This window comes from Grampus griseus (assembly GCF_964374135.1).
Source record: "Grampus griseus genome assembly, chromosome: 11".
Classification (NCBI taxonomy): domain Eukaryota; kingdom Metazoa; phylum Chordata; class Mammalia; order Artiodactyla; family Delphinidae; genus Grampus; species Grampus griseus.
The window spans coordinates 25,296,620-25,311,396 of NC_139005.1; the positions used below are offsets into that span (position 1 = coordinate 25,296,620).

The following is a 14,777-nucleotide window of genomic DNA, read 5'->3' on the forward strand; positions in this document are numbered from 1 at the left end:
CTAGGGCTACCGCTAGGTACTGAGGCTTTCCTTTTCATCAGCAGCTACTGTGAATCAACTGTTCATCTTCAGTATGATTTTTGTTGTTGTTGGGGATCTCCACAAAACTTACCCAATAGTACCAGTGAAACAATCCATTCTTCAGCTTGAGGATATTCTTCTTAGACATCAGAAAAAATACAATAGCCTGATGTCTTCTGATTGATAATCTTTTACGTAGCTCTGCAACCTTTTTTTCCTGACAAAATTCTTCTGCCTAAACATCTGAGTGGGGTCTAAATCCTAGGGTTCACCCTCTTCCAAGCAGTGCTAAATGCAGTAAGCAGGCAGGCACTTGTCCTAATGCAGCACACAAGTAGCGCATGAGCCTTTTAATGGATGATTACTTAATAAACCTATTAAACCTTTTCTGAGCTTATTCCTGCACTTGAGAGGTACCTGGGAATCTGCAGCAAATACGCAGGCGTTTCATTTTGGGCTCTGTTTACAGCAACCCAGTTAAGCAGTGGTTGGTGTTTAGCCATTTTGAGCTTTGGGGAGCAGAGATTAACTGAAAATATTTTCACAAAATCTACAGACCCACTAATGTTTTAAAAAACAAAAAACCTTACCTAATCTCTGAGAAAAAACTAACGACACAAACTGGCTCTGAAACCAAGTTACTTTGTATATTTGAGAGGGTAGTGGGTGAGCATGGCACATTTGATTTTAAACTTGGAATTTCTGTTATCTCAACAAACCGGGTGGTTCTTTAGAATACTTCTTTCCTATAAAAATACTGAATCACTATGTTGTATACCCGAAACTAACATAATATTGTGAATCAACTTCAATTTTAAAAAAAGAGTATTTCTTTCCTAATTCCACATTTGTGCAATATTAAATGATCCCTCCAGAACAATCTATTTTATCTGTTCAAATTATTTGTGATTTTTGCATCTATTCTTATAGGTGTCACATCATTCAGCAGTGTTTTAATAGAAGGAAGCTAATACCATCTGCTTCCTAATTGATGAATAGTTACAGATGAGAGTGTACCCCGTACAATCTCACCCTTAAGCATGTATTTGCAGAAGGCAGAAGAAAATGTACCTTTGAGATAAAGGCAAAAATCAGAAAGAAGTAAAATGCTGATTAAAAACCGTCATTTGCCTTCTAAAATTAGATAGTAGTGATAGCTGCAAAACTCTAAATACACTAAAAGCCATTGAATTGTACACTTTAAAGAGTGAATTTTATGGTACATAAATTATATCTCAATAAGCTTGTTTTTAAAAATAAAAATAGACTGGGTTGGGAATTCTCTTATTGTCTTTATTCATCTTTGTAACCTCAGCACCTAGAATAGTGCCAATCATGTGGTATGTACTCAATAAATGTGTTGATTAAACTTTTTTAAAAAGCTGTCATTTGTATAGCACTTCATGTTTTATAAAGCACTTTCATTGACATTAGTTCTTTATCTACTGTCAGCCAAAAAGCCACAAGTTTTTTTCAATACTGTAACAGTTACAGACAAATCAACCATGCTGAAATTACTGTTCTGTCCAATTTAATTCAATCGCCCCAAATTAAAAAGATTAAAGTTAATAGCTAAGTCAGCAAAAGCCATAAGAGAAATAACTATAATTACATGAACAAATAGCATACATAGACAACAATGTGAATTTTTTAAATGCAACAATCAATTCTAAACATTTGTTTTGATTGATTTACTGGGGTTTCTTCCACTTTAAAACTTCCAAAAAGTTGATCGTAAAAATTCAGTGATCGGGCTTCCCTGGCGTCACAGTGGTTAAGAAGCCACCTGCCAATGCAGGGGACACGTGTTCGAGCCCTGGTCCGGGAAGATCCCACATGCCGTGGAGCAACTAAGCCGGTGCACCACAGCTACTGAGCCTGCACTCTAGAACCCGTGAGCCACAACTATTGAGCCTGCGTGCTACAACTACTGAAGCCCATGTGCCACAACTACTGAAGCCCACACGCCTAGAGCCCGTGCTCCACAATAAGAGAAACCACCACAATGAGAAGCCCACGCTCCGCAACGAAGAGTAGACCCCACTCGCCGCAACTAGAGAAAGCCCACGCGCAGCAACAAAGACCCAACGCAGCCAAAAATAAAATAAATAAATTTATCTTTAAAAAGAATTCAATCATCAACTTAATGAAAGGATGGGAAATGCAACCTTAGTGTTGGACAAGGAAAGGCTGAAGTAACCACTGTTTATCAAGATACAAAAGAGCCAATTCTAATCTGATCTAATGAGATTATGAAGCCAAGGAGCAGGGATGATGTCTTACTACACTTAATTCGGCACACATAAGGTAAGTTTACTAAGTACAATACAATATAAATGGGAAAGAAATCTTCACAGCCAATAGTGAAGGGATGCTATTTAAGAAAAGTTTTCTGAAAAATAGCTTGAAGGCGATGTCTTACAATTTTTAATAATACCAAATACCTGATTTTAAGTTCCAACTAAGAAACAGTATGAAGAATCGTGAAATGCAAATTTTAGAGCTTCTAGTACCCTTTTTAATATGGAATTAGGAGACAGTGAGGTGAAGAACTTAATTCTGCAGAGTATTTTCTTGTCTTTCAAATCTTATAAGGGTGTGATTTTAACATTTAGGAAAATGGAGAGGGTCCTTATTATGATAAATGTAACATGTATTAGGCTCACCTTAGTTGTTATATATGCTTTGAAGGACACCAATAGTTTCTCCAATGTAATAACTTCCCCAATTTTACTTTCTAGACTCCTTCTGGGTAGTAAAGTCTTTCTTATATTCAAAAGTACCTTTCAAAACTCAAAATGCCACTGGATGGACTAGATAGATAGAAGAAAACAGAGAGAAGTAAGTATGCCAACGATGATAAATCAGCTTTACAGTTAACTTCACAACTTGTCCATGCCATCTTGAGAAGTGAAATTCTGATGCACAAATTAGGGGTGCAACCTCCCAAATTAAAACATTCCTCAATTAAAGTTATCTTAGTTTTCAACAGACCAAAACCCTATAGCTTCTAATCATCACTTTTTCTCTCTAAAATCCAAATGACCTAGACCTTTAAAAAAAAAATACATAAGAAATTGGAAGCAACCTAAATGTCCATGGATTCTCAGACTGGTTTACGTATGGTGTCTTCATAATACAGAATACCCTTTCAGCCCTTCAAAAGATGGCAGTAGTTCTACGACATGTGCAGGGAGGGAACTTTTATCCAAGGTATCTTGTTATACAGTATAATCCCATAGTATGTTTTTAATGAGAACCTAAATACACAAACTGGCTTTTTAAAATAGATTTTTAAAAACTAGTAAACAGCAGTTGCCTCTGAAGGGTGCAAGAATGAAGGAGGCTTACTTTCACTTTACTCCCTTCTATACTGATTTTTTTTTAATCAAGTGCACCACACCCCAAAACCTTAGTTATCATCACATATCTTAACTAAAGAGGAATCTGAAAACTCCCAGAGAGTTTAAATAAACTTCCTCAAAGACATACGGACAAAGAGACACACATTAGGAAATATATTCCACAGGAGAGAGTACAGAATAGACTAGTAAAATCAGAACAGACAGAACAGAATGGGAAGGAAACTGCAGAGAAGAGACAAGCAAAAGATTTGTAAAGTGGGAAGGAAGCAGTGGTGAACAAAGACAAAAGGAACCAAGCAACCAAAGACAACTTTGAAGTGAAGGAGATGTATTCTTTAGACCTGAACTTTAAACGGCAGGATGATGGGAAATGAAGAGAAATACGAAAAAACACTCATGATCAAAAGCTATGGGCAACCTTGAGTTTGTGGAACTAGTAATGCTACCCTCGACACCATTTTAGTCAACAGTACGCTATCTTTAATCACATATAAGTACAGGATCCAGTAAACACTAACAGTGTAACTGGAGCAACACTTCACAAAGGGTCAAACAGGACTGAGTGTTTTGTGTTCTACTACTGCTAGGCCACTTGGATGCAGTATTCCCCTACAAGGAGACATGTTTCGGCAGGGCTTAAGGAAAGCCATGGAGCAATTAAACACTACTATTTCCTCTCACCTGCTTCTAGTAGAGACCAACCTACATCCCAACACCAAAGGTTCTGAATTTACTGATTCACTTTTTTAAGTGAAATTTAACAATTTAAACCTGCCTGGAGGAAAACCGAAAAAGAGGTGATGGATCCCCACTTGTTCGCCAATAGCTTCTCCAAACATGTACCCAGCCTGAGAAATTACATGGTAAAATATTTATACAGTGGTGCCTATGGAATCCACGTTAGCAGAATCTAGAACTCCTCCTACGGGAAAGCGGTCAAACTCAGAAATAAGTGTTCAGCTGAAGTAGCACAGGTTAAAAATAAAAATCACAAATCCAGGTCTGAGTTTTAGATAGTATAAAAAAATCCCATTTTGACAGTGTTATAAAAAAATCTGGGTATCCCAATACCAGATTAAGAGAGATTCCAGTGGATGGGAAAGTTAAAGGTTGGGAACATAGTATTTATTTGCTTTTAAGAGATGATTATCAGTAAGACATGCAACTATTGTGACTGTGGTGAAGAAGGCGCCATGAGTCAAGTTGGAGTCTATTTCTGCTTTTGTCTCTACAAGTAAATACGAAGTCACTTAGAATTTTACTTCTCCCTTTGTAATATTAGGGTGAAATCACTTAGAATTTTAACTTCTCCCTTCGTAATATTAGGGTGAAACCTCACTTCTACTTTCCAGGGACGCTGTGAAGCAAGAGTAGAAGATAACAGTGTATGTACATCATTTATTTCCTTAAATTTATAAGACTTGCACATTATAGAAATATGAACTCTATCTGTCCCAAGGCACGCACAACAAATTAAAATGAAGGTAGAATCTTGATTTCTGAAGGTTTTCTTTTAAGACCAGGTTTGTGGGAAAAGAGACACTTAGCATTTTCAGAGAGACTTTTAAGTTCATGAAACTAGACCATATTCCTTTCAGTGAAGCTTGTTCTCCCATTTTCAAGTTTGACAAAAATGTGAAGAAAGCACACACCTGGTCTAACCCAAACCTCAGGAAAGTTCCTTAAGCTCTCTGAAGCACCAATACAAGAACTGGCAGTCCTAACCTTTAAATGCCCCAAATTGATTATATAGTCTTCTCTTCCAAACACGCTCTTCCTGTGTTTACCTATCTTGGTTATCATCCATACAGTCACATATAAAATCTGCAAGTCAACTAGGCTCTCTCTTCTCATCCTCTGCATGGTCCCCACCATGTCCACGATGAAATCCTTAGAAAAATCTGCTTCTTCCTTCACTTCTCTCGTTCATGTCCCTTCCATCCCTATTGCCTGTTTGTCCCTCATTATGGTGTTCGAACACCTGTCAGAGCCTCATAACCGACTTCCTTGCACCCTTCAAACAGGTGGTATCTTCCTAAAGTTCAAATGTTAATATCCCTTCCAAGGTACCAACACTGGCTTCAGGATACATCCAAACTCCTTGGCAAGAAATTCAAAGCTTTTCAGGATCTAGTCCTGGCTACCAGCTGCTCCCAGCTTAGAATTCTGATATTCCAGGAGTGTCAAACCAACTTTAATAACTAGCCGCATCTCTACTTAGGCTCCTATTTTTGTCCAAGATGGTTTCTCCTCCATCCCCTTAACCTGAGAAATTTTTTAAGGATTATATCTTTTTACAAAACCTTTCCATAGCTAACAAACACACCTGAACTTGTTTAGTATGTTATTTCCTCTACTCAATGATAAACCGTTACAGGGCAGAAACTAAATGTATTATTTCCTCTACTCAATGATAAACTGTTACAGGGCAGAAAGTCTTACATTACAACCAGGTGCTGAATGTACAAAGTATACAAAACTGGGTGGAACTTGCTAAGAAGAGTGGGGTGGCCAAAATAGTGTTGAACAGTGTTTTTAAGGGCATGAAATAGGAATGGTGTCCATAATAAAAACATGTATTAAAAAACTGATGCTTTGAATGGTGTCATTTTTCTTTAACATTTAGTCTGTTGACTTTTGTGGGAAAAAATTGTGAGCTTTAAAGATTTCCAGGAAATGTAAACCAAATGAATTACTTTAATTAGAAAAGATTAATAGTAAACAAGTCAATGCTTTCATAACAACTGGTAGAAGAAATATTTCTTGCTGATTTCAAGCAGGCACGTGGAGAGGAAGGGAAGATTAGGAGAATACTGTGCGGAGAAATGAATCGCAAAATGAGAGCTATTTAAACTCAGCATACATTAACACCAACCAAATTTAAAAAAACATTAATCCAAACAAACTTATAGTACGTGAAAACAACTAAATATGAAGCTAGAAATGAATTAGTTTTGTTCAACTGCAACTTTTGTACTTGAATATATAATAGCAAGTGTGCCTGTGACTTCCATATTTCTAGTACAAAAAGAAAACTTCGCTCCCTTGAAAATACACTCCCCCTTCTTATGCATTAGCTGCATTTCCAGATCATTTCCATAATACAGAAAACCTTAGTTGCAGATTCAATTAAAAGAGAAACTGACAAAAAAGAGAGAAAGAAACTGGAGAACCAAAAGACAATAAAATATTTTCACTTTATAACAGGACACTCTTGTGGACAAGAGAAATCAGGAAGAAAGAAAATAGCATATTCTAGATTTCCACAGGACTTTTTGATGTAAAGTGGTTGAATCAGAATTGGATTGGCAACCAGGAGTTGAAGGCAGTGTACTCCCAGAACCAGTTCCTGAAGGTGGGGGAGAGGCCAAAGACATTCATTCTTTCCACTCATCATTTACTGAATTACTTCCTCCAGCAAGGAAACTGATCCAGGCCTCAGTTTTGTCTTCTGTAAAATGTCTACTTCCCAAAGTTGTCAGGACAATAGTCAGTATTTACCAAGCACATGATTTGCTTATTTATATGCCCAAGAACCAGGTATTATTATTATTATTGCTATTCTGCAGGTGACAAAATTTGACTACAAAATGACTTACATCTTTAAGATGATCAAGTCTTTGGAACCTAGGCATTTCAACCCCAGAGGCTTTTGAACAACTAACCTAGTGCCTCAACAAATGTGTTCCCCTCATTCTTAGCCAATTATATTCCCAACACTGCTTAGGGAAAAAAAGAAAACATAATACTTTTAAAGCAACCTACTATGTGCCTGGCACAGTAAATTAATTTGTCCTTACAACAGCTTATGAAGTTGGTTTAGATTTCAAATAAGCTTAAGCTTTCCCCAGTGAAAAACTTATTTTACATGGAAAATCATTCTCAAATTGCTTTTTTGACATAAATCTGCCTGAATTTGAGCCTCATGAGCCAGGGTTTCCCAGGGCCTGATTACAACTCTGGGAAAAAATTGATCATCCAGGTTCCAGATATACAGAATTAACAGTACTGTGCAACAGCAGCGTTGAGGCCCACAAAGGTTCTAGAATATACTATGTATTGAACTTTTCAACTCCAATCTCTTGCAAAAGTAATGCAAAAAGGGAAGACAGCAGAGACCTTGTCTGTGTCTTTCCCACTCTCAACTCATTTACCTTTATAAACCAAATTTCTACTGCACATTTCATCTTATATTTAAAAAAAAAACCCTTAAGATATTTTATTTGAAATTTCCCAGAATATTGAAATTCTAGCTGTAACTCGGCTATAAAATACTAATTAAGAAAAACAAATCAAAGAATTTCACAGTGTATTTGCAAAGCTCTTCATACTCATTTTATTTATTTTTATGCTGCAAACATTTTAATGATTATTGTTGAACATACATATTGGAAACTTTTTTACTTCAAACTGCAACAAGTTAAATAAATGTTTATAATATACAAAGAAAATACAACCAAAAGTAAAACTTGCTTTAAGTGTGCCTTGCCTCATATGCATTTTAAATACCTGACCCAGAGAAACAACTGCCCAAAGCCAAAAAGTTATTAAATCCAAAGTTTCTCATTCTCTCGACAAGATCTTTCTATTCACTTAAAAAATGTACTGTTACTAATACTGGTAGCCTTTAAGTATTTGTAATTTAGTCAACCAAAACCTGGGGAAAACGTTTATTTAATAACAAAACAATGACAGCACAAAACTGATTTTAATTTGTATGGACGTTTTGGTTTGTGTGGGCATGGCATCTCAGGATATTATTATTTTTCGGTAATGACCACTTTTAGATTCTAGCCCTTAAACATGGTCAAAATGCAGGAGAAATCGGGAAAGAAGCAACAGACGTGGTGCTGCTTATCGGATGTCTAGACTGCAGGCAAACCCCAAATACCAAAGAAGCATCCATGTGTCAAACCAGCATAATTTCTGAGCTATGCCTGGGGCCACATACCAAAAAAAAAAAAAAAAGTTAGCTTGGAAAGAAAATCTAAGAGGGGTAACCAGAAGGTCAACCCCAGTTCACAGGAACTATGAAGCAGCTAGCGGGGATCGCTAGCCATCACCTTGTGTCAACCCCTGAGCAGCTTCCTCCCCAGCCCCCAGAGAAAATCTCCAAGAAAGGCCTAACTCCTACGTGCTAGCTTCTTCAAGGTCGTCCAAAGATAACGCCCGGAACATTGAGCCAAGCATACCTTTAGGGCCAAGGAAGATTCCCCCTTCCCCAAACCACTATATAAATACTTTAAATGCCATCGGGCTTTTCTCCAAGTCCACCAGAAATAAACTCCCAGAATTTAATTTAGATTCAGCAACTAATAAACGTGTTCGGTTTTGCAACGTAAGTTATTAAAGGGCTTTTCAAGTCCGGCAAACTCCAGTTCAAAAACAGGTGCTTTCAGAGTACTTTTAATGACAAGGTCAAATTCATTTTTTTAATTATTCGGAGGAAAGGAGGTGGTGTAGTTTTCTTAAGCTTCCTTAGGACAACGTGAGAGAGGAGTGAGGGGGGAAGGACGGCTGGGGAGAAACTGTCTCGCCCCGGGTTGATGTTTGACTGAACAGTAATTCCTGGTCTTCCGGGTGCCTGGAGTAATCGTAATCGAACGTTAGAGCGAGAAAACAAAAACAAAGAAACCTAGTAGGGTCAGAGTTACGAGAACAAACTCTGCACCGCCCTACCACCCCCAAGAAGTCACCCCCCCCAACCAAACCAGCCCTCGCCCCAGCCGGCCCCCCTCCCACACGTAAACACACAAAGACGAGAGCTGCACGCACGATTCACCCACAGTCCTCACTTCCCTTTGTAGGACAACCGGAGCCCCGAACTTCCCCGCGGTGGTTTTTCGGTGTCGTCGGGGCTGGGCCCCCTGCACTTGCGGGCCGCGGCTCGGCTGTGGGGGAGGGGTGCTCGCCGCGCTCGCCGGTTTCCCCGAAAGCAGCAAAATGCCTCCCCGTCCCGCCCCGGTTCTCCGCGGTCGCCCCAGGCTGCGCTTCCCCCCACCCCACCCCGGGCACGCGGCGACGGCCGAGACAGAAGCACCCAGGCAGCAAAGAGAACCGCTCCCCGGCGGATCGGTGGGTAAACACAGCAACTGGGGTCGGAAGGAAAAGTTCCCGCAGAGAGCTGCCCGCCGGGGCGGGGCGGGGGTTGCGGCGGCGGCGGCTGGAGGGAAGCGCGTCTCTCGCCGCCGCCTCCCTCACCTGCGCCGGAACAACGGGCCCCGCGCCCGCCCGCCCACCCGGCCGGCCCGGCGCCTCCCGCAGGCCGCGCCTCCCGCACGCCGCGCTGCCGGGGCTTGTTCCTCCTCATGGCTTTGCCCTGACGTAATTCAAACATGGCAACAGTTCGACTTCAAAGGCGGATCCACAGACCTCCCAGACGCAGGCTTCGGCCCCGGGGAGCGGGCCGAGCCCTCGCGGCCGCGCTCTCCCGGGCCCTCGGCCGTCGCGGCACCCGGCGCCGGGGCTCCAGCGCCGGGCCCCGACTGCCGCCCCTCGGCCGCCCGCCGCGCGTTAGCACGCCGCCTCCCCCGCGCACCGGCACCGCACCGCGCACAAGTAGCGCCGCCAAAGTTTCCCCGCGAGGGCCCGAAAGACAAAAAGCCCCTCCCGAAACTCGTCCGAACTTAGGGGGGGCCCAGCCCGCCCGGCGGCCGCCCTGAGTGCCGGCCGGGCCCGCACCGGCACATGCAGCTCTTTGTTTTCTGTCCAGCCGGGCGCTGCCTACGTGCAGCCTCAGGGACGTGGGATTGTATCTCAGGGGGAGACACTTCACGACCGCCCAGGAGAAGGGTCCGGACCCTGCGCCCTGGGACTCCGGGGCTAGTCCCAACGTCCTCCCCTAGCAGCAGGCCCATTTAATCGAAGTTTTGCAATGTCCTTGATAAGAAACGCCCGGATTCCCCGCCCCGCACCGGCCGAGAGTTGGCGACTTTCACTCTGCTTTTTAAACTGGCAAGACGCCATCATCAGCAAGTCACATTGTCCTGCCGGCCGGCCCCGACAGCGCCCGCATCTCCCGGCTGACCGCGAGCCGGACGCTCAGCCGGACCCCCGACCAAACCCGGGTCGCAGCCCCAGCACGTGGTCTGTCACGCTCGGCACAGAAAGCAGTGCCCTCCGCAGTTGCCGCACTCCTCCGGCTCAGTCAACGCCGCTGCCTCCATCCCGGAGTCAACTCGGCTCCGACTGGCCATCTTAAGCCGCGCACGGTCGCCCTAGAGAGCGCCGCGGCGCCCACATCTACGCTACAGGTGAATAAATTGCGAACCAAAGTTGAGGCTCCACAGACACCCCGGACGCCCGCGCTGACTGGGCGCGGCCCGGGGAGAGGCGTCTGCTAGCCGGGGCCGCTTCCGAGCAGCCGCGTGTTGCTCATTGTCGCATCCGCATCCCTCCAGAGTTGGGCGGACAATGCCACCCGCGTGCACTCGGGCCACGCCGGCACCGACCCGAAAGGCCGATTTAAACGCCCTCCGCCCGACAGCTCGCAAGTAGGCGGCAACTTAGTTTTCGAGCGAGGGGCGTTCATTGTCCACCCTCATCACAACACGCGCGGGGGCCGCAAGAAACTAAAGCACGAGGTCCAACAACGGCGGCCGGCCACTCCCGGGCGCGCGCCCACGCGGGTGCACCGACCCGGGGCCCCTCCGCAATCGCCAGCAACTCCTTTTCGCTCGGGCCTTTCAGCCACCGAACTCCTTGTCGCCTGCGAACACTGCGGCTGAGAAAAGTCATTGTCACCTTCAACGTGGATCCCTCACCTCAGGCGATTCCTCACTCCTTTCCAGGCTCCACTCACTTCCCCCACCTCAAGACTTTCGGTTTGCCTCAGATACCCTCCCCAACTGAAAAGCACTCACTAAACATGCAGATACAAAAGAATCTGAGGTCTGAAGATCACGAAAACAGCGCTCCCAGCAATGCCATCTCCAAGACAAAACTTCCTGTGTGTATATAAATGTGTGCGTGTGTGTCTGTGTAAGGAAGGGGGAGGTGGTGAGGTTAGGTGAAAAGAGAAAAAGAGCCACTCTCAAATCAATGCCTCGTGAGACAGTTTTGCACCACAGTAATGGTTCGAGTCACTCACCTGCCAAAAGCAGACGTTCCACGCGCAAAAACGTTCCCGAGGTGCGGAGTGCACGCCAAGCCAAGCCCACCTCCCAATCGCTCCCTCCTCCTCAACTGCCTTGTCTAGAAAGATTGTCTCCTGCAGTTCTGCAGTTGCTACCGCTGGCGCGGAAGGTGTAGATTCCGCTTTCCCTCTGCGCACGCGCGGCTCCTGGTACAAAATTCTCCTGAATCGAACTTATTTGCATACGGGCGCGCGCGCGTCGATGGCTGGGAGGGGAGAAGGCCCGGCGGGCGCGCGCGCTCCCGAGGCCTCTATTGTCCTTTTAAGGGGAGAAGCGCCGCGGCGCGGGAAACGCGGCGGCCAGAGAGAAATGGAGGCGGGGACTGCTTACTACAGTGACGTCACGTAAACAAACGCCCCCTGGCTGGAGGCGGCGGCCAACGGGGAGTGGCGGGATGGGAAAGGCGGAAAGGTTAGCAACCCAGGGAGAACGCTAGACTGCGTGAAGTGCTTTCCACTCTGAAGCTTTTCAGGCGCACCGTTTCGCGTTGAAAAATAGTTTTGAAAGCTGTTTTTGCAAAATGTTCACACCTGTGCCCGGTTTCTGGCCTGAAGTGACAGGGGAGGTGGTCTTGCAAGCATCCACACTGAGTTTATACGTTTCTCACATTTGCTAAATTTTGTTTGAAAATGGGTTTTTGAATCATTTTTCTTTTTTAATTTTCTGGGGCCAGAAGAGGTTTGTCTTTAATGAGTCTTTTAGTAAAGTCCCATTTTGACACTCTATCCATTCACTAACTCCTGTCTGCCCTCCTCAAACAGTAACCCAACCCATAACAATCCAATTTTCTTCTCCACTTTGGCCTTAAGATTTCAAGTCTGAGTTGAACGGTTGTTAATTTCCGTGGGAACAGTGTCGCTTTCCTAAAAGACTAGTTAGTGGAAAGCCAGTAATCTAGGGACGTGCATACCATCTCCAGCTGCTGGTAAAGTGTGTTCCACTCACCCAGAAATAATACTACCAAATGGTGGTCTTGGGAATTGAAAAAGTAGCCATGCTTCTTGCCTCAGGAGGGGAAAAAAACTGAAAAACTGAAATAAATCTTCTCAAATTGGTAAGTGAAAAATGAAAAATGACTGTGATACACCTTTATTCCCAGAACACTTCTAACACCAACAGGCTGAGACCCTGACTTAATGATAGAGGGACATGGGGAGAGAGGAAGGATGTTTTTCCCAGAAACTTGATATTGGTCCCAGGATACAAAAGTGTGGACATCAACCATAAAACTTAATCATCTGCTGACAAGTTTCACTGCTTTCACTGTAGTGTCAACAATATGGATTTAAATAGATACTTCTGAAATGCTAATTTAATAGGACAGCCAATTCCTAGTACATACAAGACAAATCCACTTCTGAATTCTTCAACTAATGCTTCTTTTTTCTTTAAGCTCTGTAGCATACTACTTCTGTAACTGTATATGAAAGCAATATATTAAATACCTGCAAAGGAGAAAAAAACTGACACCTCTCACTAAAATGTGAGCTCCCTAAGGGCAAGAATTTAATGTTGTAGTCATTTTTGTACTCTAGTGCCTAAAAACAGTGCACAGTACATAATAAACTCTGACTAATTGCTTGTAAGTAATAAATCAGTGGACATTTTCAAATTTATTATAGACTTATCTCACATAAAAACAGTTTTAGTTTAGAATTTTTGTGTTCAACTTAAAATGAGTTTGGAAGTTACAGTGATCACCTTGATTGATATAATGCCTGTCCTTTTCATAAGTAAAGCAGAATAGGCTTAATAACCATTTCTGGGGCTTGGTGGCAAAATGGACTCTAAGCATAAACTTCTACCTTCTTCTTTCTGAAGAGGATTTTTTAAGTTTGGCCCTGGTTGTCTCAAGTACTTATATGGTTTATGACAGATACTCCAAAAATAATTTCACATTAGTATATGCTTCTGAAAGTATGGAAATTGCAAGTATAGTAATATTTTTCAAACTTCAATTATTACTTATAGGATATATCTATATATTTTATTTAAATATAAAATATATATTTATATAAAATATAAATACACACCTTGAATGCCTTTCCTCTTGAAAGTTTATGTAAAGAATATATATTGTAAGCCATTGTTTTATAATAACTTTAAACAGAGTATAATATAAAAATATTGAATCACTATCTTATACACCTGACATTAATATATTGTAAATCAACTATATACTTCAATACAAAAAAAAAGAAAATATATTGTAATCCAGGGATGAAATAGGTCCAAATGTGCAAAGAATGCAGGAATTACAGTATTTTGGATATACTGTGCTACTGAGCTAATACCATACAGTAAGACTTCCTCTACTCTCAAAGTAGGGGTCAAGAAGCAATCTGGGTAATTTTTGTAGGAAAGGTAGCAACGAAATCCTTAAAGAGAAATTTGAGTTCCTTAGAATCTTAAAAAAAAAAAAAAAAAAAAAGCACCTGCTATTTTTGAACAACCAGGTGCATTCCACAGGTTCTTTTGTTCATTTCATTGCTTGAGCGTGTTGTTATATCTCGTTCTATCCACGGCCAATAGCTTCATTTATGAGCTACTTTAAAATACTATTTCCTGAATAGCCTAAGTGACTTTTTCATAAGGAAGTAAGGAAGGGAGGGAGGGAGGAAGGAATTTATAATATGTAAATTTGGATTATAGGAGATTGAATTACACCATGTTAGGAAAATATTCAGATTTTTTAATGACTATAGTGCTATTTTGAAGTCATACTGAGTTATCAAAAATATTGAAATTGAAAATGTAGTAAAAATTGAAATTGAAAATAAGTTACCAGATACTCTGGTTAAGCCCACTACCTTGCTTATAATTTGTTGTCCCTGCTGTAGAATTATGCCTGTTGCTCAAATGTTTTCGTTCACTTAGCAAACACTTAATGATCATAACTTCCAGATAGTAAAACCATTTCAGAAGTAGGGAGGCTCAAGCCCCTCTTACCTCATCTAATTTATTTCTATATAATTCTATTTTACTTGCTACTTTTTCTTCTGTAGCTTTTGTTGTCTTCTTTTGAGGATTAACTATTGTCAGCAATTTTACAATTTATTATAATCTTGGAATGGAGGAAAAATTATATATAAAGGACTGAAAAGGACAATTCATGCTTGGTAATGAAGGATATTATCAGCAATTTAGAAAGGTTTGTAATGACAACTCAAACTAATGATTGTTTTTTAAATGAAGGCTGATACCCTCATCAGAGACTGGTACAAACCACATCAAAACATTTTTGTTGAGCCCAGGA

General features: G+C 42.0%; 1 protein-coding gene across 1 annotated transcript in view; it reads right to left on the reverse strand.

Annotated features, from left to right (window-relative positions):
• Window positions 1–11,594, reverse strand: part of SINHCAF (SIN3-HDAC complex associated factor) — a 29,412-nt gene extending 17,818 nt beyond the window's left edge. Inside the window, exon 1 of the mRNA XM_082666766.1 lies at window positions 11,476–11,594. The gene's annotated coding sequence lies outside the window, so the exon portion shown is untranslated. The remainder of the gene's footprint in view (window positions 1–11,475) is intronic.
• Between the last annotated feature and the right edge of the window lie 3,183 nt (window positions 11,595–14,777).